Genomic DNA, 25,855 nt, shown 5'->3' on the forward strand with positions numbered 1-25,855 from the left:
AACCCGGTTCACCAGATTATGAGTCCACTGCTCTTAACCACTACACCACACTGGCCTTTGGGGACATGTAGAACAGCAGTTGCAGACCATCCATGTCTCTTAAATGCAGAGGAACCCAGATGCAATCCTTGGCATCTATCCCCAGGCTGTGCTGTTGAGGAATGGAAGCCGCTGCCAGTCAGTGTAGATAATACTGAGCTAGATGGACTAATGGTCTGACTCAGTATAAAGCAGCTTCCTTTCTAAGTCCTACCCATCAAAATTTACCAGTACACCATTGTTCCTAGCTGTTTAAACTAATCCTTTAATTCCTTAATGTCAACTTAACTTTTATCACATGCTTAAAGTTTCAGGTCAAACTTTTTGAAACCTGCTTCTCCGGGCAGGTTTCTATATACAAAAGATAAACATAATCTCAATGTTTCCTGTGACATTGATTTCTTATTCCTATTCTTCGCTAGTGCTAGTCTTTGTGATTATCTATTTTCCATTCTTTTAGCTTGAGAATATTCAGATATTTATTTTTACTACTACTATTCATGGAGAAGTATTATTGTGAGTTTGTGGCAAAAAATGATTTCTTCCCATATTCTAAAGTTCAGTTGAACTGAATCAAAACCTTTTATGGTTTCCAAAAATGCTTTAAAACAAGATCTTGGCCTCTACAGTAAACGAGAATGCACGCACAAAGAATTCCATCCCATGAAATACATGAAACAATATGAAATCTATTCCTATCTTCTGGTTAAAAATAAAAGACTTAACAGTTTCTAAAATTAAGAAATGTACAAGCAACTGCACAGTAGCCAAAATCTGACCTCTACGTTCAAGTGCATTTTCAGCTTCTGAAAAATCTTCAGAACCATCGATCCAATTTAGAAGCCTACTTTCAAATCAGCTGAAATCCCCGTCTCTGCCCACCCCCAAACTCAGACCTCACCATCATCAAAGGAATATAAATGCACTTTTCTCCACCAAGTATCGAAAAAACTGAAATAATTATTAGATAGGTTTCTTTATATTTTGCTATGTCATCTTTCAATCCACTCCCCTTAGCAGATGCTGAACTCTTTTTACCCTTCTGGACTTCTCTGGATATCAAGAACTAAACCAGAATCTCTTCTCAAACATCTCTAGGTACTATTCTTTAAAAAGGACGAACGAACAAAGGAGTCTTGTGATATCTTAAAGAGTAGCAAGATTTATTTTGGCATAAATTTATGTTCACTTAATCCCATGATCTTTTCTGAAGTTTATGAACTTTGTGAACATGACAAATCAGTTCTGAAACTTAAGACAAAAACTGGTTTCATATAGTTAATTGCCTTACTATGCAAGACAATAAAAGACGTGAGACACATCCTGAATTGAACATTTGGGGTGAAATTTATGCTACTGACATGGAATATAGTTTATATTTTCTGACAATCGTGTTACACTAATTCTTTGTTTTACTTATCTTCTTCCACTTACAGTCATTTCATTACCAGTTTGCTGATCTATTGGTCCCAACTTATCTATTTTGACATAGAACATTATTCCTTTTTTTTTTTTTTGCCTTCATCACTTCCCATCACAATCCCAGCATGACAGAATTCTCTCTCCCTTCCATTCAAGCTCTTCAAATATTAAATTGCGGTGACGAAAAGGGAGTGGGTCACTGGATTTATATCATTCATACAGAAGTGTGATGCACATTCTGCTAGATTTAGAATGTGAGTCTGATTTGTAATCTTGGTTTGGAGGGATAGTCACACAAAGTTTTGCCAGTTTGGACGTCATGGCAAACAACAGTTTGAGGAAATCAGGAAGTGTTTTATTAAGGCACATATAAGAAGGAAGGAGCATCTTGATTTCTGAAAAAAACAAATATGACCTTAAAGCAGCCTTGGTACATACTTCCAACACCCCCAGGCAGTAGCTTAATGTTGATTTTTATGCTGTTAAGCTGGTTCTTTCCTTGTTTTATATATTATGTTTGACAGATTTGACAGATGTTTTAGTGGGTTGTTGTTGTTTTAGGATTATGTTATTTCATTTGTGTTTCTATTAAAAACATTGTTAACTACCTCAGAGTGTTTTTTTTTTCAAAATATAAGAAAATATTAATTATATTCTCAAATACCAAGGACAGATCAAGAAGGTCATAAGTTTTTTGTAGGGAAGAAAATGCCCACATTAAAAGAATAAAGGAAATCACAGAAAGACAATGAATGGCTCAATATTCCCTCCCTCTTCTCATTTGACCTTACTCTCAATGAACGCAGCGTTAAACCAAAAAGCCATATTGAGAACACCAGGTAAGTTATTTAGAAATGGCTGTAAAAGGGGTATCAAACAGTGAAGCAGCTGCTCCATAAATAGAGTGATGGAAAGAAGCCTCATTTTTATTCTCAGCTGTATTCCTATTCATGAAATCTCACACAATCTGGACTTGAGCAGCAGTAGCAAGAATTGTCCAGAGAGGAGTAACTAATCAGTCACAGCTTGTAGCTTTCCCCCCATCAAAACTGTTCCTGTTTGTTAATAATAATAATAATATAATAATAATAATATCTTTATTGTTATTATAATTAGTGTGTGTGTGTGTGTGTGTACGTGTGTGTGAACAATTCCATGTAACTGCTTCACAGCTTTCTAGACACAAACCTGGTCAACTCATTCTTTACATTTCTACCATCTCATGGTGCTCATTTCAACAGCAATAAATGCAATAGCTCTTTGGCCATTTTTGCTCTGAAAAATGGAATGAGTCAAAAAAGAGCAACTATACTACCTCCCAAGGGATTCAGTTTTGTTTTGTTTTTGTTTTTAATTCTGTTGGGATAGTCACAACCACAAACATCTGTAATGGAATGCAAGGCTTATTCGTGAAATTTCCACTGATAATTTTATTTTACAAAGAAGAAATGGATTGCGTCCTCTATTTTGAGAGGGCCTTTTTAAACATTTCATGCTTCCATGCATACATAGGAGCTCCAGACTTTAAGCACCAAACGTGTTTGGCACATGAGACACCAGTGTTAACTGGCCTTTTCCACAGCAAAATGTATGATTCACAGAAAGCACACAGATGCTGGCATTATCAGGGTTCCAGTATTTGCACATAGGTCTCAGGTGCCTTACATGCTTAACTTGGGAAACACCAGTGTAACACTAGTTTACATGCAGCAATCATATTTGCTATGAAAAGAACACAGCTCCTTTTTAAACAGGCACAAAAAACCCCTTTTATGCTTTCTAGCAATTTAGTTTTCAAATGCAAAAAAAATAAGATTTGGGGAGGGGGGTGTTAAAAACAAAAACAACCCTCAGCCATAGTTACTGATTCTGTCCTTTTTTTAAAAAAAAATGTCTGTTTCCTACAGTGGTTCCCATCAATTCCAGTAGGGACCTCAACTTCTGCTTTATAAATGCACATCGAATGTAAATGCTTGCTCGACAGGTTGCATCCTGGCAACCCTGGTTAGCAGGATGGTATTTTTAAACTATATGGGTATGGTTTTGATCCCTTCATACCTTAAATTGAAAACAATAGCAATGTCTATTTCTGCGGCATTAAAAATCAAATCACTTCATATCTCCCTGTCAGCTCCGTCTGTAATGATCTTGGAGAGGACAACAACAGGGACAATCTGAAGTACCAATTCATTGTGAAAAGCATCTTGTATTTTTAAAACATTCCATAAAGGGTGGGTTAAGAAGCAATTAAAAACCACCATTAAAAACCAGCAACTTTGGACTGAAGAAAAAATAAGCAATAAAGTGTATATAAGTATACAGTCTTCTTAAATGGAGTTTGGATAAGGTTTTGTCCTTAACTGGTGTTTAAAATAACCATATTTTTAAACTGAACCATCATTTTAGCTCAATCCCTAATTAGATATTTGACATTTTCCTCAATAAAATGTTGAACCAGCAGGTCACTAAAATCTTCTATTTCATGAGCATTACATTTGTGACATCACTTGTTCCACTTTCAGTAAAAAGTGCATTTATTTAATTTTAGAGAATTTGGAATGTCCAATGCATAGGAAAAACAATGACCTCAGTCCAAAGGCACCTGCAAGAGCTGGGAAAGCTAGCTCATCACACTTAACTAGGGATTTTTGAGGACTATTACCTCCTATTCACATTTACAAGAACTTGGCATAATGGAAAGAAGTCATCATATATCTGCAGCCACTTGTACAGGAAGATCACAAAATTTTGTAAAAGCTGTTCCCCTTAGTAGAGAACTTAATATAGTTAAATGTTCATATGAGAGCCAAATGGCACATTAAACAGCACAAAATGATCAAATTCTGGATTCTACCACTTTAGATTACAGGGAGTGGAATATTTTTGGCTGCTCCATCCCCTGGTGAACTCCAATTACTTCTAAGAGAAAGAGAGTGTCTTTAGCATCTCAAAATATTTCCTAAAAGAAATGGGCAAACAGTTATTCAACAGCACAGAAAATGGACCAAGAAGAAATTGTTTTAAAACTATGAAAAGGTAAAAGTGTGATTAGACATCAGAAAAGAAAGCCTCCTAATGGTAAGTGGAAAACACTGGTGATGGAAAACATTTGCCTGAGTTTGTAGTATCTTATTTCCTTGACAATTCCTTGAAATGCCAGACAGATGGCAGTCACAGATAACTGTGTACAGGTAAATCATACCCCTCGACCTAATCTCAAAAGCTGTTGAGTATAGTAGTTTGCTCATTAAAAAGTTGTTGCCACCACAGGAAATTGGAAGGGAACAGTTCCAATATGGGATGAGTGTGCAAGGGAGAAAGTCTAAGAAACCCTCTCATTCTCGGAGCATCAGGCAAGGTTGGGGAAAGAAGTGCTCAGGGGCACTTCTGGTATTAACTGGAAAGGAAAATAAACTTTGCTTCCAGAAGCCAAAAGATGCAGAGGGAGGCTTGGTTACACTTATTTCCTCATTAAAAGGTAAATGTATGAAAAGACCCTTAGTAAACAAATTTTGAAGACAGAGAAAAGTTGTTCGATTTTACAGAATGGTTGATGGTGGAGGAGGGCAGTAAGGGAATTTTGCTCAGTAAACCCTGGCAATGACTGAGCATACCTTCTCATCCTTTTGTTATTTTGGTTCATGTTGCTGACATTTTTCAATCTGAACAACAAACAGAGGGGGGAGCGGATTACTTGAGGACCATTTCCCAGGCTGCCTGGACTCAGAGGAGTTGGAAAACTGCCTCAGGAGATCATAGAATCATAGAATCATAGAATCATAGAGTTGGAAGAGACCACAAGGGCCATCGAGTCCAACCCCCTGCCAAGCAGGAAACACCATCAGAGCACTCCTGACATATGGTTGTCAAGCCTCTGCTTAAAGACCTCCAAAGAAGGAGACTCCACCACACTCCTTGGCAGCAAATTCCACTGTCGAACAGCTCTTACTGTCAGGAAGTTCTTCCTAATGTTTAGGTGGAATCTTCTTTCTTGTAGTTTGTATCCATTGCTCCGTGTCCGCTTCTCTGGAGCAGCAGAAAACAACCTTTCTCCCTCCTCTATGTGACATCCTTTTATATATTTGAACATGGCTATCATATCACCCCTTAACCTCCTCTTCTCCAGGCTAAACATGCCCAGCTCCCTTAGCCGATCCTCATAAGGCATTGTTTCCAGGCCTTTGACCATTTTGGTTGCCCTCCTCTGTACACGTTCTAGTTTGTCAGTGTCCTTCTTGAACTGTGGTGCCCAGAACTGGACACAGTACTCCAGGTGAGGTCTGACCAGAGCAGAATACAGTGGCACTATAACTTCCCTTGATCTAGATGCTATACTCCTATTGATGCAGCCCAGAATTGCATTGGCTTTTTTAGCTGCCGCGTCACACTGTTGGCTCATGTTAAGTTTGTGGTCAACCAAGACTCCTAGATCCTTTTCACATGTACTGCTCTCAAGCCAGGTGTCACCCATCTTGTATTTGTGCCTCTCATTTTTTTTGCCCAAGTGCAATACTTTACATTTCTCCCTGTTAAAATTCATCTTGTTTGTTTTGGCCCAGTTCTCTAATCTGTCAAGGTCGTTTTGAAGTGTGATCCTGTCTTCTGGGGTGTTAGCCACCCCTCCCAGTTTGGTGTCATCTGCAAATTTGATCAGGATGCCCTTGAGTCCATCATCCAAGTCGTTGATAAAGATGTTGAATAAGACCGGGCCCAAGACAGAACCCTGTGGCACCCCACTAGTCACTCTTCTCCAGGATGAAGAGGAACCATTGATGAGCACCCTTTGGGTCCGGTCAGTCAGCCAGTTACAAATCCACTGAGTGGTAGCATAGTCAAGACCGCATTTTACCAGCTTCTTTACAAGAATATCATGGGGCACCTTGTCAAATGCCTTGCTGAAATCAAGGTAGACTACATCCACTGCGTTCCCTTCATCTACCAGGCTTGTAATTCTGTCAAAAAATGAGATCAGGTTAGTCTGACATGACTTATTTTTCAGAAATCCATGCTGACTATTGGTGATCACAGCATTCCTTTCTAGGTGCTCACAGATTGTTTGCTTAATGATCTGCTCCAGAATCTTCCCTGGTATTGATGTTAGACTGACTGGGCGGTAATTATTTGGGTCCTCTCTTTTCCCCTTTTTGAAAATAGGGACAACATTTGCCCTCCTCCAGTCTGCTGGGACTTCGCCTGTTCTCCAGGAATTCTCAAAGATGATTGCCAGTGGTTCTGAGATCACATCTGCCAGTTCTTTTAATACTCTTGGATGCAGTTCATCTGGCCCTGGAGACTTGAATACATCTAAACTAGCCAAGTATTCTTGTACTATCTCCTTAGTTATTCTGGGCTGTGTTTCCTCTGCTGAATCATTTCCTCCAAATTCTTCAGGTCGGGCATTGTTTTCTTTATCGGAGAAGACTGAGGCAAAGAAGGCATTGAGGAGTTCAGCCCTTTCTGTGTCCCCTGTTTGCATTTCACCATCTTCTCCTCTGAGTGACCCCACTGTTTCTTTGTTCTTCCTTTTGCTACGAACATACCCATAGAAGCCTTTTTTGTTGCTTTTAACCTCTCTAGCAAGCCTGAGTTCATTCTGTGCTTTAGCTTTTCTGACTTTGTGTCTACACGTGCTGGCTATTTGTTTGAATTCCTCTTTGGTGGTTTCCCCCCTTTTCCATTTTTTGTACACATCCTTTTTTAATCTTAACTCAGTTAAAAGTTCTTTAGATAGCCACCCTGGCTTCTTTAGGCACCTTCCATGTTTCCGTCTCATTGGTATTGCCTGAAGTTGTGCTTTTACTATCTCCCTCTTAACAAACTCCCAGCCATCATGAACTCCCTTTCCTTTTAGTATTACTGTCCATGGAATCTCACCCAGCACTTCCCTAAGTTTTATGAAGTCGGCTTTCTTAAAGTCAAGAAATTGAGTCCTAGTATGCTTGGCTGCATCCATAGATGCTGAAACTCCGAAACAACTTATTTTTAACAGAGAGCATGCATGCAGAGAAGGGAGAAAATGCCTGTAAAAGAAATAAAGGCCATGCTTTGCCTCCAACCAGAGTGATAGTCTAGTTATATGCCTAATAAAGGAAATAGTTCTTTTCACATCTCCTGACATACACCAAACAGTGAGCTGGGAGTGGGATGTTAGAATACTTTGCAGGGCTGAAACCAGAACCTTGCTAGTACAGTCTTATGCTGCCCAGGAAACAAAGTTGGAGCTTAGCCAGTCTTCTTAGTCCTTTCAGTTACCAGCTAGTCAAGCATCAATGGCATTGATGGGCTTTGTACCTCAAAACAAAAGTTGAGCTTAGCTTAGTAGCTAACTGGCAGCCAGTGCAATTATTTCGGCAGTGTAGTGAGGTAACCGAGGGGCGCGGGTGGCGCTGTGGGTAAAACCTCAGCACCTAGGACTTGCCAATCGTATGGTCGGCGGTTTGAATCCCCACGGCGGGGTGAGCTCCCGTCGTTCGGTCCCAGCTCCTGCCCACCTAGCAGTTCGAAAGCACTCTTAAGTGCAAGTAGATAAATAGGTACCGCTTTATAGCGGGAAGGTAAACGGCGTTTCCGTGTGCTGCGCTGGTGCTGGCTGGTGCTGGCTTGCCAGAGCAGCTTCGTCATGCTGGCCACGTGACCCGGAAGTGTCTTCAGACAGCCCTGGCTCCCAGCCTCTTAAGTGAGATGGGCGCACAACCCTAGAGTCTGTCAAGACTGGCCCGTACGGGCAGGGGTACCTTTACCTTTTTTAGTGAGGTAACCAAGTTTCCTGATTTCAATGGGATCTAAATGCAACTAATTTAATTTACATCCAGTCTATTGAGTTTTCACTTGCGACAATGATCTTCATGGAATTTACTCATAGGTTGCCTGCTGTGCTTTTAAACCGTATATGATACACAGAATTACAGGAGTTAAAGCTTCCCCACCATTGACTTTAATGCCAGCTAAAGCTTTGAATGAATGATGTCTGCATGCTACCTTCATACATTTTGATCATCTAGAGTCCTTTAATCTAACACAAGACTCTTAGCCTACCAACTGATGAAGCATTCCAATCAGATCTGCAACTCAGTCCTGGAAATATTACTTTGAATTACTTTGAATTCTCATAATGAAAACTTCCTTTAAAATGTTATTGTAATAATTCAACATTGGCTGCAGCTTTCTTGACAGCTTGTATTTCTTTAACAAAACTGTCTCAAATGGATTGTGCAAAGCATTCTTTCAAGAATTAATTTCCTTTCAGTGTAAGATGTTAAGGCACTAAAAGTGTGCAGGAATTCTAGTCTTGAGGGATACACTAGCTCTAAAATGTTATTTTATAATATCCCACTGACTTTTTTTGAAGATATAATGTTGGCTAAAGTTCTATTGTGGGGGAACAGAAAACTATTTATTTCCTGTAGCAGTTCTAGTGTAAAACTGTATGGAACAAACATCTGATGTTATGTATTTTTATTTCAATATAAAACACAACATTTTAAGTAAATAAGTTTAAGTACATAATTGTTAATTCTAAAGAATTAAATGCCAGTCATTACTTTAAAGACAGAATTTCCTGATGTCACTATATTCTGAAGAATTCTGCAGCTGGAACTGATGTAAATAGAACAGCACAGTTCAGCCAAACTACATAGCCTGTTTTTTCCTGCCTTTGCTTCCCATGTGCTCTTAAAATACCTAGTTTGGGGCATCTAGAGGTCTTGTAATAACTTCATGAAGCAGAGTCCCATATAAGGTCAACTAAGAAGGCAGATCACATTGGTTAAGTATGTGTGCAGGTATGCACTCAATCACACAACACACTCTACAAGCGGGGAGGATGAAATCCTGCACAGGTTTACTCAAAAGTCCAAATGAAGTCAATACAGTTTACTCCCAGGTAAGTGGGCAAAAGACTGCGGTCTAAGAGTTTGTCCTGCACCTGTGTACACAATCTGCACGCCAGGATGTGAATGAACCAGCTCTCATTTTAGCTATTACAGGGGACAATTTGCTCTACTAACATGAAAAAAGGTAATTACTACTTTGAAAATTCTCCACCTGGTGCTGCATCCATTCATTATGTTGCTAATTGCTTTTTTTTAAAATGTATTTTAAGACATGGAAAATTTTCCATGAAAATAACAGCAGGGAGAATTTTTCCACCCCACCTCGCTGATTAGGAAAAAATGAATAGAAAGGACTGTTCAAGAGCCAGGCAAATTTTACATCAGTTAGGCTACTTTTCCCCTTATGCACTCGAAGCAGAATTCTTTCCTCTGATTTAGAGATGAAATCAGGCTCCTTCGATGTGTTTGAACAGGTAAAACAAGTGGGGTCTGCAACAAAATGTTGCAGTAGGGAGTGCTCCTGTGTTCCAGGCAATTATAGGCTACTTCTCTCCCCGACCCTAGCTTTCCTCCCCCCCCCCCAATTCCTCCCAAACAGTCAGCATTGTCAATGAGCATGCTGAATGGGGCACTTAGGGCTTCGTCTCTTGCCACTAAAAGTGCGCCCCTCCCAAAGGGGTTGGGGGGGTTGGTACTTCAGAGCATGCTAATTCCTTGCTAATACCTACCCCCTTGGGCAGTGACATTTGGAGAATCAAGTTTTCTATTGGTATATTTGACAGTTGTTTAGCATTCTACAGTACTGATAAGTACTTGCTATTTTATGAACCATCACAACAAACTGCTAACATGACAAAAAGACTACTGAACGAGCACACATCCATTTCATTAACAGGTTGATGTCTTCATTCAATCTCATTTCTACTTTGGCCAAAGTTTATATACATTTAATAAGAGTCAACCCTTGGAACAAAACAAGAATTTGTACTCAGCTTAGGTTCTGTGTTGAGCCACCCTGCAGTGTTAAATGAAGGAACGAAACAATTTTCATATGAAAGAGCTCCATGCCTACCATTAATGCAGTTGTAAGTTGTGAGAGGTTGCTTCTAGTGGCTTGAGTTCCTACTTAAACAGGTATTTTTAAGGTTAAGCTTTGGCACCTGAAACCCAAGATATAACCACTGATGTGGGATAATAAAATTATAAATTGAAATGTCCATTCTGGCATGAAAATGTTGCCAGATATAAACATTGGAAACAGTGGATACTTGTCAAGTTTTCTTTGAAACTTTTATTCGAAGGCAAATAAATTTAAACCTTATGTTCTCAACAGCTCAACACTCTGTTCTCTGAAAATCAAGTTTTTGTGAGAAAGCCATCCTCTTGTCACTTGCAATCATTAGAAATATTTTTTTAGAAACTTATTGGAACTCACAAAGAGTTCTTTCCAAGATAACATAGTGTAAAACTGAAGTGCTTTTCTAGAGATAGCAAGTTGAAACAGTAGGCCCAATGCCATGAAAAATTCAGCATAGGAACAATTACATCCCCAGGAAAAATAGGATCCTCAGTGAGTGAACAATTACAATTGTGAATGCTGCTTGGAATGTGGTTACCTCACTGCTCCTATTGAAGAATGCCCTTGATGGAACTAGTAGTGCAGCAACTCTGCCTCCTCAGAGGCCTGGTCTATTGCAAGGCTTTTAAAAGAAGCTTTATAAATTAGTATTTATACACAATAATTCATTTGTAGCTGAATGTACTGCTAAAGAATGGCAGCACCTTTTAAGCCCTTTTTAAAAAAGCTTTAAATTGCAATCCCTGATAGAAGCAAAATGATTTCCTCTATCGCTCACAAGTCTCCCCATTCTAGGTGGACAGGCGGACATACTACATTTGGACCACCAACTGGAAAAAGGTTGATATCTTGATAAACCACTGAAATATTGTTTGTAGAGCTGCATAGTATCGAAAATTCATGTACGGACACGTGTGACCACATAAACGTGCAGTGATGGGAAATCAATCTAACAATTTACATCAATTCAAAGCTGGAGGCAGTGGAAGACAGGAGTGGCCGGCGTGCTCTGGTCCATGGGGTCACAAAGAGTCGACACAACTAAACAACAACGTAAGCTAGAAATGATAGGAGAGAGCTGGAAGTCCTCACAGCATGCAAGGAGATCCTCCCCAGAGCCCAAACATGTTTTAAAGGCTTTTTTTAAAAAGGAAGGGGGGGAGGGAGGGAGGAACTTATGGGCTCCAAAATGGCGCGAGTGAGCTCTCAATGCTGCTGCACTGCCCTGCTCAACAGCAGTACAGGAAGCTGTACTGCTGCAGGCTCAAACGCATTGTTCTCTGCCCTTTCTGGCAATCTGTAGGCAAAGGTACAGTATGGGTTGCTTTTTGTTATGTAGCGTTCCAAATAGCTCTGAAGTTTTTTGTTGTGAAAGAAAAAGAAATGACCCTAGTTCCCTGCTCATGCATTTCACTTACTGTATGTGCACATGGGCCCAGAACGTAACCCACACATAAGTGGGGAGTCACCTGTATATGAAATCTTTCAAGTATATTAACACTGCATCTGCTTCATTTCTTTTACTTTTACGCAATGGATACACAAATATTTATCAGCATAAAGAGCAATAGCAGTAAGAGGGAGACCTCAAGACAGCTTCTCATTTTCTGTACTCAAGAAGGCAAACAGATGATCGCCAAACAAACCCAGCGTATCTCTTGACATTTCAAAGGGGAGAGTAGTGAAGTCTAGTGCCATTTTAAATGAGCCGCTATATGGCATGATGAAGTCCGGTTGAGTTACAGAGAAGAGAGAATACCAAGCTTCTTTATTCTCAGCAAGAAGAGAGGAAAATAGAAAGAAAGGCTTGCTACACCACCACCACATTTTTAAAAATGCCTTTGCACTAGCCCACAGATTTCCCTCTCATTCCCTTTTTTTAAAAAAATGATACACAGTATTGTAAATGGCAATCTTCCTGTAACATGCTTATTGCAGCATGAGAGAGCAACTGCTTTCCTGTCCACCCATCCTGCAAAATGTAGATATTTCTCTGGTATTTTAATAAATTCCAGTGCTGCAGCAGGCAGATGAGCAGAGCATGTAGTAGGAGAGGTACTCTTTTAAGAAAGGAACTGGGGAACATTGAAGAATAGAAGCTCTGCAAGCTTAGGATTTTCCCCTCCACTTTTACAATCTAATTTTTGTGAACAAGGGTTTACAAAGAGGCAAGTTAAGGCCCAACTCCATAACTTTTCCACATTTGGAGGTTTTATACCAGAAAATGTAAGATGTTGTATACTTTTGAGCTTTTATTAGATTTATTGCAAAAAAAAGGCAAAACTGCCAAGTTACAAAATTAATGACAGCTTAAAAATTTGGGGGTGGGGATGAAATCCACTCAGGCAATAGTCTTCTCTCCTCTCCTTCCTCCACCTTGCAGCCCCCTGAACGCTTCCAAAATGTGTTCCAGAGGGTTGGAGAGCCGTCAGGAAGAAATTTTGGGGCATGTAGGGGAAAGGAAGGAAGAAGCAGTCAGACTGCACAAGCAAGAAGTCCATTCTGCTCACAGATGGACTCTACTGGAGATAACCCAAGAATTTCAGTTGTTCAATGACCAAGATAAAACCCTGAAACAGCACTGCTATTCAAGAAGAAAAAAGAAAAGGGGGTAGGCTACCAAGGCCAACCACAATTTTCTGAAACCCTGTTTTTTTGAGTGCTTGTTAAACTATAAATTTCAGTACAATCTGAAGATTCAATTATACAAACCATTGCAGGATTAAGACAGTATTTTATTTCAGAAATGCATTCGGGAAGGGTCATAACTGGGTGGAATGCTTTGCACACAGAAGGTTCCATTTCCAATCCCTGACTTCTCCAAGGAAGGCTGGGAAAGATTCCTGCCTGCAAACCCTGGAGAGTTGCTGCCAGTCAGTGCAGACAGTGCTGAGTTAGAGGACTAAATAGTCTGACTTGGCATGAGGCAGCTTCCTATGGTCATATTACATATGTTACATATATTTTGCATTTTAAGTGTTTTAACTGAAGCACTTCATATTTCAAACTAGAGCTTAATGGAGTATTTTGTACTTTTTATTTGAATCAGTCAAAGGCATACAGTTTGCCAAGATGTGGTTGTTTCCATAATATCAAGATATTCATCTGAAATTCCAGAGCTCATTACTAGCTGAACAAAGCCCTTACCACATAGTAACATATGCAAAATGGACTGGAACATATTCCCAAACAAGTGCCAGAACCAGTGTTACAGGAATCAAGCAGTGGTGCCAATCCCAAGCATAAGACTGAATAATCCTGTGACCACCAAGGGCTAGGTCTAGATTCATGCATGAGCTAAAGGAGATCTGTGTTTAAGCTATTCACATGCTAGCTTTGGGTGTTGGGTCAATACAACAATAGATGCACATCATTTTTTGTTTGTTTTCTACAGTCAACAATCTGTACTGACAAAAGATTCCATGGCATGAGCAATGCTTTAAAAGCATTTAATGCGATCTGGGAGCCATACCAATTTTCTTTTGCTAATCTAGTGGTTCTCAATCTTTTTTCGTCTGGGTCACACTTTCAGAATAAAAATTTGCTTGTGCCATACTAAATTTTTAATTAATAAGAAACACATTGAAAACAAAAAGAAACAATTTCTAGCGCTACTTGATTTATAAAATAGAACACAACTACTTTATAACATGATCATGGGACATCCAGAAAGTATTAAGCAATGCAGCTACATAAGAACATGAATCATTCCCAAAATAGAATTATAAACGAGCCTCTTACATACGTACCTTAAATATATATATACAAACTCAATAAGATGTGTGAACTTGCTTTTGCTGGGTTATCTCATTTATATTAAGTCTAGCTAGAGACAAACAACTCAAATATCAACACAAAAAAGCCTTGCTCTTGCTCTTATTTTGAAAAGCTATCTGCCAATATTCTGCAGGTAATTTTATTTTGATACTATATTACACTGAAATGTGCTAATGAGCAATGCAAAAGCCGTGGGAGACCCGTGGGAGACCCTAAGAATGAATTTGTTACATCATGTTCAGATTGTCCTTCAATAAATTTGAAAAGTACACCAACAATAAGATCCAACTTAACAAAAATGAATGCAAAGCCTTCATGTGGAAGAACATCCACAAGTGAACAATTTGCTTTGTAGAACACCAAACAGTGGGCAGCTATTATTTCAAATAAGCAAGTTGGAGCCTCCAGAATGCCCACAGCATCTGTTATTCCACAGTACATTCTATTTTGGTTCCAATCTTTCATTTATTTTTATGATTTGAAGTGTGTTGCTTGCAGCTGGGCTTCTGTGGTGGCTTCTAAATGTATTACACTTTGTTTGTGTAGTACATGCTTTCAAACAGGACTTTAAACCGCTTTTTCAATTATGGCTTTTCCCAAGAATGTAGATGGCTTATGTGCTGCAAAGGAGATGCCTCAAGTAATATATACCTATTAGATCAGGCATAGGCAAACTCTGGCCCTCCAGATGTTTGGGACTACAATTCCCATCATCCCTGACCACTGGTCCTGTTAGCTAGGGATGATGGGAATTGTAGTCCCAAACACCTGGAGGGCCGCAGTTTGCCTATGCCTGTATTAGATTAATCTCACACATTAACTGAAGTACTGTGTCCAGTTCTGGGACCTCAATTTAAGAAGGATATTGACAAGCTGGAACATATGCAGAGGAGGGCAACCAAGATGATCAGGCGTCTGGAAACCAAGAGTTATGAGGAACGGTTCAGGGAGTTGGGTATGTTTAGCCTGGAGAGGAGGAGACTAGAGGAGATAGGATAGCCATATTCAAACATCTAAAGGGCTGTCATGGAAGATGGAGCAAGTCTGTTTTCTCCTGCTCCAGAAGGTAGAACCTGAACCAATAGATTCAAGTTACAAGAAAGGAGATTCTGACTAAACATCAGGAAGAACTAGATGATGCTAAGATTGGTCTGACAGTGGAAGGGAGTCTCTCAGAAGGTAGTGGACTCTCCTTTATTAGATGTTTTTAAGCAGCGGTTGCATGGCTATCTGTCATGGATGCTTTAGTTGAGATTCCTGCATTGCAGAGGGTTCATTAGATGATTATTGGAGGCCCTTCCAACTCTACAATTCTGTGATTCTATTATCAGAATAGCTTTTGGGTATGCTGCTTTTCATTATTAAACTAATTTTCAAACATTCAAAATGAAAAATTCAAGAATGTACCAAATTACAACCAAAACCCACACCCTAAAAATGAAACAAATTATTGGCATTTAAGGCACCATGCAAAAAAACATTTTCCATGCACATTATCATATTTCACAGTCATTTATTTTCCATAATCACATTATATTCAACAAGGTCAGGAACGCCTCAGATAGGTGCACAGTGCAAAATTCAGGATACCAGAAGGAAATGCGCTTCAATGGAAAATAGGATTCAAGATCTGGACATAATGTGTGGGAGGGAAGCCATAGCCCTGAAAGGCATCTTACTTTATTTGTTCAGTGTATTTATATTTCTCAACTGAGCATTTTGTTACAGTGAATGGACTGGAACTATTCTTGCCCTTCACAAACAAAGGGTTCTTTACATTCACAAAGCAAAGTAGGATCCAGCGAAGGCTTCCCACTGAGGGGAGTGGATTGGCAATTTTCGTCAATTCCTCTTTCCCCCCGCAGTCCCCAGCACCACACCCCATGCTGCCTGAGAGTCCTTCAGTCCCACAGAACAGCCCTGCAGGACAAAGGAGAAACTGGTGAAAACTTCTGGGCTGCCCCTTTCCTGCGGTACACTCTGAACACCATTAAGAGCAACTCTGGATCTAGCCCAATATATGCACGAACACATTGCAAATATACACATACACCAAAATCCAAACAATTATCTCTATGCAAGGGGTCTGTTGGATTTTTCCCTGTGCACAGCACAAAATGCTATAGAAATCTATCTGGGGGTTGGCATTTGAGAAGAAAAAACATTAAGCTCCCTTGGGTCCAACAAAGCTCTCTGGATTGTGCCTTACTGTTTTGGACGATTTTCTTGCACATCTTTCCCAAATTCCTACCTTCAATTTATTATTGCAGAACATTTTCTATTTTCCAGGAAGTGTCACCATCTCTTAGCCTAACCCACCTCACAGGTTGTTATGAGGATGAAATGGGGCGGAGAAAGATGGGTACCACCTTGAGATCCTTGGAAGATAAAGGTTGTATATACTGTGGAACCTCTAGTCATGACCACAATCCATTCGGGAGGCCCGTCCTTATGGCAAAATGGGTCACTGGGAGAGGCCATTGTGCACAGGCGCGAACGGCGAACGCTGCTCCTACTCATGCGCAAACAGTGAGCACCACTCCTGCACATGCGTAAACAGCAGCAAACCCACCGGTTACTTCCGGGTTTGCCGTGGTCACAATTTGGAACGTCCACGAGTGGAGGCGGTTGTAAGTAGAGGTTCTACTCTAAATGCAATGAATGAATGAATGATTCCAATGCTATTTTTCTAGAAAAAGAGGTGTTGGAACTGACCACGAACGCCTCCCTTGTTCTCTTAGAATGGCAATGGCACCCACCTGAGAAGTGCTGGAACTGAATTCCGGCGACTTCCGGCTGGAAAAAAAGCTCTGAATAAAACCTCTCCAAACATGAGAACCATCTACCCACAGTGTTTCTGTATCATTGGGATTGAGTTTCTTTACTGCTTTCTTCCACACATGGAGATGTGCAAGATTCTGTTGGCAGTGCATGTTCCTGAAACTCATCTGAACATGTTTAAAAAAAGTTTTCCTACAAATTTACATCTATTTATAAAATGAATGGAAAATGTCACCACAGAAACGGTCTACTTTAGAAAAACAAGTACATGTCTTCCAAAATGCTGCCCTCCATTTAGATGCCTGTTTCTTCAAACACTGTAATTATGAGAAACCAAAATTGATTTCTAAATACTTCAAGATGAAACTGGCACTGATATGCAATTATCTTTTTCAGCTCTACATTGCTTGTACATAGAATGGATCCTTTCCGTGAATTATTTTAGACTGCAATTCTTGACTGATATAAATATCCTACAGAAATCATCCCAAGATATAAGCATCTAAGTAGAATGAATAATCTAACAAGCTTTACACATATATAACACTGGTGCTGAAAAATCTATACTGGCTGCCTGTTCGCTACCAAGGCAAATTCAAAGTTTGGTTGTTGACATTTAAAGTCTTAATCAGTGGCAGATTTTGGGGTCTCAAATTTCAGTAGTGCCCTGTGGTACAACAAAATTGGGGGGGGGGCAGGGCTACCTCTCACCTTCCATTCTACATCATAGTTGCAGCACCCCCAAGGCTCTGCACCTAGTGCGACTGAACCTCTGCTTTAACAACTTGGAAACAGGACATCCTAGGTGCAGACCAGCCAATCAATTCCATGATCAGTCAATTGCCACTTGGTGACAATGCAGAAGCAAGCCTTCTCAGTGATCACACCCACCCTCAAAAATGCCCTCCCTCGGGGAATTCTTGAGCCAGGCGCCTCTTAAAAACTTTTTTATCCAAGCTCTACTGGACCTGGGAACTTTAATTTTCTTTTCAACACTATTTGGTTTTGTATGTGGTATACAGTTGTGTTTTATTTTTAATCTCATTTTAACTAGTTTTTATGTTATGCAATGTTATGTTTTACAATATTATTCCATGTTGTATTTCAATTGAGCTGTATCCACGCAGAGTAGAGCACTGAAATTAATGGAGCTAAGTTAGTCTTGTCAATTAATTTCAATGGGTCTATTTCCATTTGGACTAACCCATTTTTATGTCAACTTGTTTTTATTGTTGCTTGTTAGCTGCCCTGAGCCCGGCCTTGGCTGGGGAGGGCGGGGTATAAATAAAATTTATTATTTATTATTATTATAAACTGCTTAAAATATTATTCTATTAAGTAATATAAAGATGTTATAAACAAACAACTTTGTAAAGAAAATATGTTTAATGTGCAAATCATTTTGTGCCTTATAACCATAGAAAAACTTTTTTAAAAACTTTGCAAAGTTTCCATTTTTATAACAGAGACCTGCTTCAAACATTCACTTAAGCCACAGTTTTTAGGTGATCACAAGCAAGGCATGGCATGCTTTCATGATTTCACACTTTTCATGATTTCACACTTTCCCAGCCTCATCTGCCATGTGCAAGAGGAGAATTAAGAACAAACCACAGTTCTATGTCATGTACAAACGCAGAGGACAAACCAGGATCTGAAGCCAGTTTGTGGTTTTTTTAGGTTGTTTGCAATGGGAACTGTGGTTGGTTCTTAGGCCCCAGCTTGCCTCATCCCTAAACACCAGCCATGTGGGTTGGGGCTGATAGGAGTTGAGCCCAACATCTGGAGGGCCACAGCTTAGCCAACCGTGTTCTAAAGTGAACACAGATTCAACTTCTCATAGGTGTGAAGAAGATGGAAGCACATGTGTCCATGTGTTGCCATCACTCACTGTCATTCATTTAAGTCAAAGAGTAATAAGTTTATACCAATCTAAAGATATGCACTTAAGTCCAGTTATTTAAGCAGCATATGCAACTCCATACTATGTTACAACTTGTATCTTTTGGACTTCTCAAATCATACACACTAAACCCTACAAACAAGTTAGTAACATTTTTCTAGGTATGAATCACATGATTACAACATGAAATATAACATCCGTAACAGAGGAATTAAAGAGTAACCTGAAAAGACACAAAGCTATAAATGCACTCATCCCATAACTATATCTGCATTACCGCCTTACATTAATACAGTGGCCCCTCTGGATACGAATTTAATTTGTTCCGGGGGCCTGTGCGCACCCCGAAATTTTCTAAGAAGAGGCGCTGCTTCTGCGCATGCGTGCACGGCGAAACTACATTACCCAAAGGTAACGTAACCCGAGGGTCCGCAGTATGTTAGCAGCAACACTTTGAAAACAATGCTACAAAACAGAGTTACAATGAAGCAATGTGAAACAGCCGTTTTAAACAGCAACTGACAGATAATCAAACCCAACTGAAAAGCTTGACAAGAAAAAGACAAGACTGAGACACGCATGTTTTGGGGAAATGCATAACTCAGATAAGAAATCTTATTTGAAACACCATTCCCCCTAAGAAAGAATGTGTGCTTAGATCCTTAAAGACTAGTGTCAGAGCTGAAAGAAACAAACCTAGAAGCCTGGTCTCTCAAACTTCTAAAACTGATGCTTTGTATCAGCTCATGCTTTGTATACAGGTCTTTGTTCCAAACCTCAATGCCTCTAGTTTAAAAGGATTAGGTAGTTTGTGGAAGTCCATACCAAGCTAGATGGACAAATGAGGTAGTTTAATTTTCCCTCATCACTCCTGTACAAAATTGGTACCTAAAGATGTGGTGCCGACATCTAGGTATTTAAAAATAAAACCTATAGTTCAAGCCTCACTCACTCTCACCTCAGGTCTCTCAGCTTCTAGCCTCATCAGTTGGTGCAGACCTAGTCCACAAGGATGTAGAAGACGACAAGGGCACCCACAAATCCACAAGTGCTAGAAGTCCAAAGGCAAATGGGGCTTGCCATGACCTGTACGAACTTCTACATGTCAATGAGGGCACCATTGGGACTGTGACCATTGTTAATCCAATACTCCCAAGCCCAAATTCTGGGGTAGCCATGATGAACTAAGATGGATGGAAGGAGTGGAAAAGTAAATCTGTGTGTAACCTCTCCCAATGTAATTAAAAAAACCTGCCTTTGGGAGAGACCTTGACACGTGGACTGCTAATGAAAAAAGAAGAAAAGCATAGTTGAGTTAATAAAAATGTCTTGTTAACCAATAGACAGAAATTGGCTCTTGGGAAGCATGTGAAACCATATTAATAAGCCTAAAGCAATACGTAGAAGTGGTTTGTTTATAATCTAATGTTGAAATGGAATAGCAAAAGTAACAAGCTGGGATTCATCTGACAGCTCAGCTCCAGCCTGTGAAGCTTTATCTCATGATTTCAGTACTGTGATGCATCAGAATTAAGATAAAAAATAGGGACCACCCACTTGCTGGCACACAAACTCTCAAGCGCCGCCTTTGCCAACCTGGTGCCCTATAGATGTTTTCAAGTACAATTCACATTAGGCATATCCAGCAAAACAAGATCAAGGTAAGAACAATCCATGTCACTGGATATGAATCTAGCAAGCTTTAGATAATGATATAGAACACATTAACAATGACAAATACTTAATTGTTTTATGCACTCTTTCAAATAAATCACAATCAGATTTTGAATTAGACAAATTTTAAACAAGTTTAACAAGTTTAAAATATTTAAAAGTGAGAAAGCCAATATTAAACTCTATTTTGAATATGTCCTTACAAAAACATTAAATCGTATGTTCAACAGAACAGACTTTACACATTGACAAAATTGTCTCTTTGAAATCATACAAGTTTACAACTGACTTTTAGAAGACATCTGAAGGCAGCCCCTGATAGGGAAGTTCTTAGTTTTTCATGCTTTCCTTTGACACTGTCATCTTATCTGTGCTTAAGTAAGATTGGTAGCTATGGGCATCGCTGAAGAAGTAAGCCTAAATAGAATAAGTGTAGCCTAATAGCTAGCCTAATAGTGTTGGACTTAGGACCTGGGCTTTGAACCCCCATTCAGCCATGAAGCTCATTTGATGACCTTGGGTTAGTCAGTCTGGCAGTCTAACATACCACACAGTATGTCAGTAAATGTAAAATGAGGAGGAGGAGAACCATGCATCCCATCTTGAACTCTTTGAAGGACATTAAGCAGGAAAGTTCCTTTTACCTAATTATACACTGCTAGCAACAATTCTAACATACTTGCTCGAGTAAGAACTCAGTAGGACTTATTTCTGAATACACATCATCTTTATAAGCTGGAACTTAAGGACCTAGAAGAAAAAGCACCCAAATGTATACATTGATCAGTAAAAGCTTGAGTTTACAAGACAGTAACTACACAGGTGTACATGGGGGAGCGAGTGCTACTTTAGCACATCAGCAGAAATATACAGCAGGGTTGGAGAACCTGTGGGTCTCCAGATGTTGTTGTGCTAAAATTCACATCCCTGACCATTGGAGCAGCCTAGCTGAGGCTGATGGGAGTTGGTCCAAAAACATCTGAAATACTAGTTTCCTCAGTATCAACAGTCTACTTCATCCAGCAAAAGCAGTGTCATAACTGAGCTAAACAACATTAGTAAGGAAACCGAGGCAGGTGGCAGTTTAATTTAAGAATGCTATATTATGTACAGCATGAGTCTCAGTGCATACAAAATGAGGCACCCCTCCCAATTTTCTTAATAATTAAAGCACCCCATTGTAACCTGGAAATGAAAGACAAGGACTCGAAACTATCACATATTTTAATCCCACCTATATTCGTCGCCAGCCCTTCCTCCAAAGATCTCAAGCTGGCGTTTCGGTTTCACTGGGCTGCAAGAAGACAATTGCGGCCAAGCTACCCCAGGAAGTCATAGCCGGCCAGGGGGTTGAATTGGATTTCCCTTGCCACAATCCACTACCATGCCCACACGTCAGCATGCAAGCCAACGTCACTTTCTAAAAGGTCTGAGGAAATGAAAACACGTCACACGTGCGCAACACCCAGCTATCAAGAGAGCAAAAGGAAGAAAAGCCTGTTTAAAGAGATGGAACCGAAGTAGGAAAGTGACGAAGGCCGTTTTGTGCCGGGGAAGGGGAGGGGAATAAATTTAGAGCACGCATTGGCGCCTCCGCCAACCCCACTTCACCCGGAGACGACCCGCCCCCGTCCGCAGGGTGAGCCGTCGCCCAGCCTAGCCCAGCCCTCTCCGCCTCCAGCCTCACTCCCCTCACCTGATGCGCGGACCCAGAAGCGTCAGCTGGAGGAGGAGGAGGAGGCCTCAGCCCTCGCGGCTCCTTCACGACGCTCCGAAGCGTCACCAGCAACGGGCGCCTCAGCCCCGGCTCAGGCCGCCGAGGACCCCCATCAGCGCGTCCCAGCCGCTAAGATGCAAAGGCAAGTCCCTCGCCGCCGCCATCTTCCTCCCGCCGCCACCTTCGACCTTCGAACTCTTCCCCCCCTCGGGTCACTTCCGGTCCGCTGTCGCCTGAGCTTTGGTTGCCAAGGTGATCTCCGCGCTCTCCCGCGTGGGGAATCGGATTCTCTTAAAGAGACAGCGCCCTTTTTGAGCAACGCCTGCCTTCTGTATAGAAGGACAAGGGACCAGCCTTCTTTCTTTTTCCTTCCCTGAAGCTGAAGCCATCCAACAATGGCACTCTGTTGTTGTTATTAAGAACAAGGATTTCTCCCGTGCCGTGAAATTACCTCTTTTAATGTTGTGGCTTTATATGCCCTGAAACACACCCACCCACTCCAATGCAGTATAATTAAAATTACCACCACACACACACACAAAATACTACCTATTTTCATAGCTGTCAACTTCCCCCTTTTCTTGCGAGGAATCCTATTCGAAACAAGGGAATTTCCCTTAAAAAAGGGAAAACGTTGACAGCTATGCCTATTTTTAACACTTAAGTGTTAAGCTAGCAAAGCTTGGAGTGTTATTCCTGTTGTAAACGGTCACACTGCGCTTATCTCGCAACACATTTGCGATTTCCATTGAAAGGTCAGGCAGGCTTCATGTACTTATGGCAAATCGTGATCTTTAACCTCCACTGGTGCGTTTGCGTGTGTGTGCACGTGGGGATGTTTGCAAACTAGGGATAGCATCTCATGTATCTGAAAGGTGCGATAATCCATTAGATTTTAAGGGGTTCTAAAACTACACACACACACACCAAAAATGGGGAAAACAGAAGCCTAGATCATTGTAAAAAAAATAAGCTTGCCCCATAACATTTAGACAGTGTTCAAATTGTATGAAGGGCTTCATCAGAATTCTCCACCATTTGTCATCTACAGCAGTTACTGGAAAGAGATGGGACTCCAGGGCCTTCGCCACCAGTTCTACGGAAATATCAGTAACTTTAAGCTCCTCTGGTCTTTTGAAATGTTTTCATTCCAGCTGGTCATTTTCAAGAACTCCAGAGTAGCCAGTGTAATAATGTAGGGGCATTTGTTTCCTGGAAACACTGGGATGAGAGAGATCAGAGATGATCCCTGGAGAATGGTGTGAGGGGATGAAGCATGAATGTCTGGAGAAGCTCCAGCACAAAAATAGTTGTTGTTTTAACTGGGTTTGTTTTTTAAAAATTAAATAAAAACACTTTATCAAGTCTCCTCTTACATTTTTCGAAATGAAAAAGGCCCAGATTTTGTAACTTGCCTTCGGATAGACATCTGCAAACACTGTCCAGCTTGCAACATGTTGGAAATCCTGGAAGCCAGGACCCAAGTTTGGGGCAAGTACTCTTTGGTGAGAGAACCCTGGCGGAAAGTAAACATGCCCCCACATTGCTTAGAGCACTTGCCTATCTCCCTAGAAAAGGTCAACAACTTTGGATGATTACCCATAGCTGAGCAACTATGCCAAATTTTAACTTATTGAAATGTGGCAACATTAGTTTAAGTCTTTAACTGCTTTCAATTTACCAGATGGGTAAATTGCTTTGAGACAGTGGTTTGGAAGGTGAATAATAAATTAATTGTGATCACCATCACCATGCTTTTGGCCATGCCAGCATAGTTCCACTGGTCACTTGCCCTGATATATAAAACCAGGAGGGTGTTCTCTATGCTCTGCTGCAACAGACACTGGTGATACGTCTCTTGAGCTTGAAGCTGTCCTCCTTTTTGCTTGCGCAAGAAACTATAGAATTGAACTGGCAGCTGCATGGTTATTTTGGGTATAGACTTTGGGTTCCCATGCTAAAGCGTTCAAGATTAAAAACAGCAACACAATAACATTTATTCTGTAGAGCATGTGTGCAGCCATGCAAAGAGCAATGCTACTTTGCTTAAGTGATAAAGTGGATGGCTTGCTAGGTCTTTTTCATTTCTGCATGCTGTGATTCATGTTGACTGGAATGTTTTTGCATTTGTAACCAGAGAGGAGCCAGATTAATAACACGGGAAGGGGCTGCAGTACACAGCCTTTGTACTATAAAAGAACAGTAATCCGGTACTTCATTGCCTTTACTGGGATTCATCCATAGTTCTTACAGCAACCAAAGCGTAAGTGTTCCTGAGTGGAGTCCCTATTCCCTTAACATCTGTTTTTAAATATTTGTTCATTTTATTGTCCTGCCCTTCCCACGCATACCTGCCGTTTCCAATCTGAAACCATGAGCAGCTCACTAGACTCAAATTGCTCCTAACGTCTGTTCTTTTCATTACCACCTGGCTTGTTCATTGGATATGCCGCATAACAAATGGTGCCTTTTGTTGCTGGATCCTCAACAGAGTGTAGCATAGGGACAATTATATGCTGTCCTCTGGATAAATGCCTCCTCCTTCATGACATCACTAAATTAAATCAGGGGGGCCCATAAGTGTGGTCAGTATCTACTTTTGAAGTCGTAATGCAGTGAGTCCAATTCACATTCATACGGTTTCTGGCATATTGAACAGGTCATGTACAGCTGGGTTATTTAAACTGTTAATCACCTCCCACATGATGGCTGGATTTGTGTTTCTGGTTTCAATTTTCCCTTCTAAGGGGGCCTCTGCAATAGCCGGTGGAGTCTGTTTAACCAAAGGAGCATCATATATGCCATGTTATTTCTGCTTTTGGCAGGGTTGGGAGGCTTGACTCCAAATTCCCACTTAAGAATCAAATGTTGAAATGGGAATATGAAGAGTGGTGTAGAAAATTCCTCTCCAGCTAATTAATGTGATAATTTTTGATATAGTGACTATCCGCTACATTGATTGCTTGGGTAGAATTTCCTGCGTTAAACCGATATTGTGAGAAACCTGATTTTGGAAGTTTTAAAGTATTTATCTGAGTTGTTTATACTTCATTTTTCAAACCAACTTGACTGTCTACTCCTCAGCACTCTAAGCTTTGTGATGGAGCACCCTTTGAGACCAGGGCTTTATAGTGCACCAGAATTGATCCTAGGAGTTAGCAGACTGAGAGGTTCTCTTGGAGTCCAGAACACTACCTATCAGGCTTACTACAGAAATGAGAGTGTTGGTGGCCCAAGGAAGTAATGTGCTGGAATTTGGGAGTCCTGGTTCAAAACTGTGAAAACAGAAACTATCTTATCTACTAGTTGAAATGCAGAAACCTCTGACTCTGCACCATACAAATGGCTTGAGGCACTTTGGGACCCAAAGAAGAAAATAAAAAGGTTCTCTCATGGTAGCAAAATATATTATATTAAACCCAATTATTGACTATTTGCTGTGCTTGGATGGTTCTTCAAAATCTGGCATCCAGGGCAGGTTGTCTAAGCCTGCCTAATGGTAGGTTCAGCCCAGAGTACACTACAATTTTAACACTGAAGGTTATTTACACAATACTTCAGAAATCTGGTTTTTAATTGAATCTGTACTGGGGAGAGTATTAAGCACCCTTATACATATACTGGAAAACTGA

The 25,855-nt window shown here is 40.5% G+C and overlaps 1 protein-coding gene across 1 annotated transcript in view; it reads right to left on the reverse strand.

The window, feature by feature from the left end:
- The window catches only part of LCLAT1 (lysocardiolipin acyltransferase 1), an 86,090-nt gene extending 63,484 nt beyond the window's left edge, over positions 1–22,606 (reverse strand). Inside the window, exon 1 of the mRNA XM_083434542.1 lies at positions 22,203–22,606. The gene's annotated coding sequence lies outside the window, so the exon portion shown is untranslated. The remainder of the gene's footprint in view (positions 1–22,202) is intronic.
- Between the last annotated feature and the right edge of the window lie 3,249 nt (positions 22,607–25,855).

The sequence above is a fragment of the Podarcis tiliguerta genome (assembly GCF_965153285.1).
Source record: "Podarcis tiliguerta genome assembly, chromosome: 3".
Classification (NCBI taxonomy): Eukaryota; Metazoa; Chordata; class Lepidosauria; order Squamata; family Lacertidae; genus Podarcis; species Podarcis tiliguerta.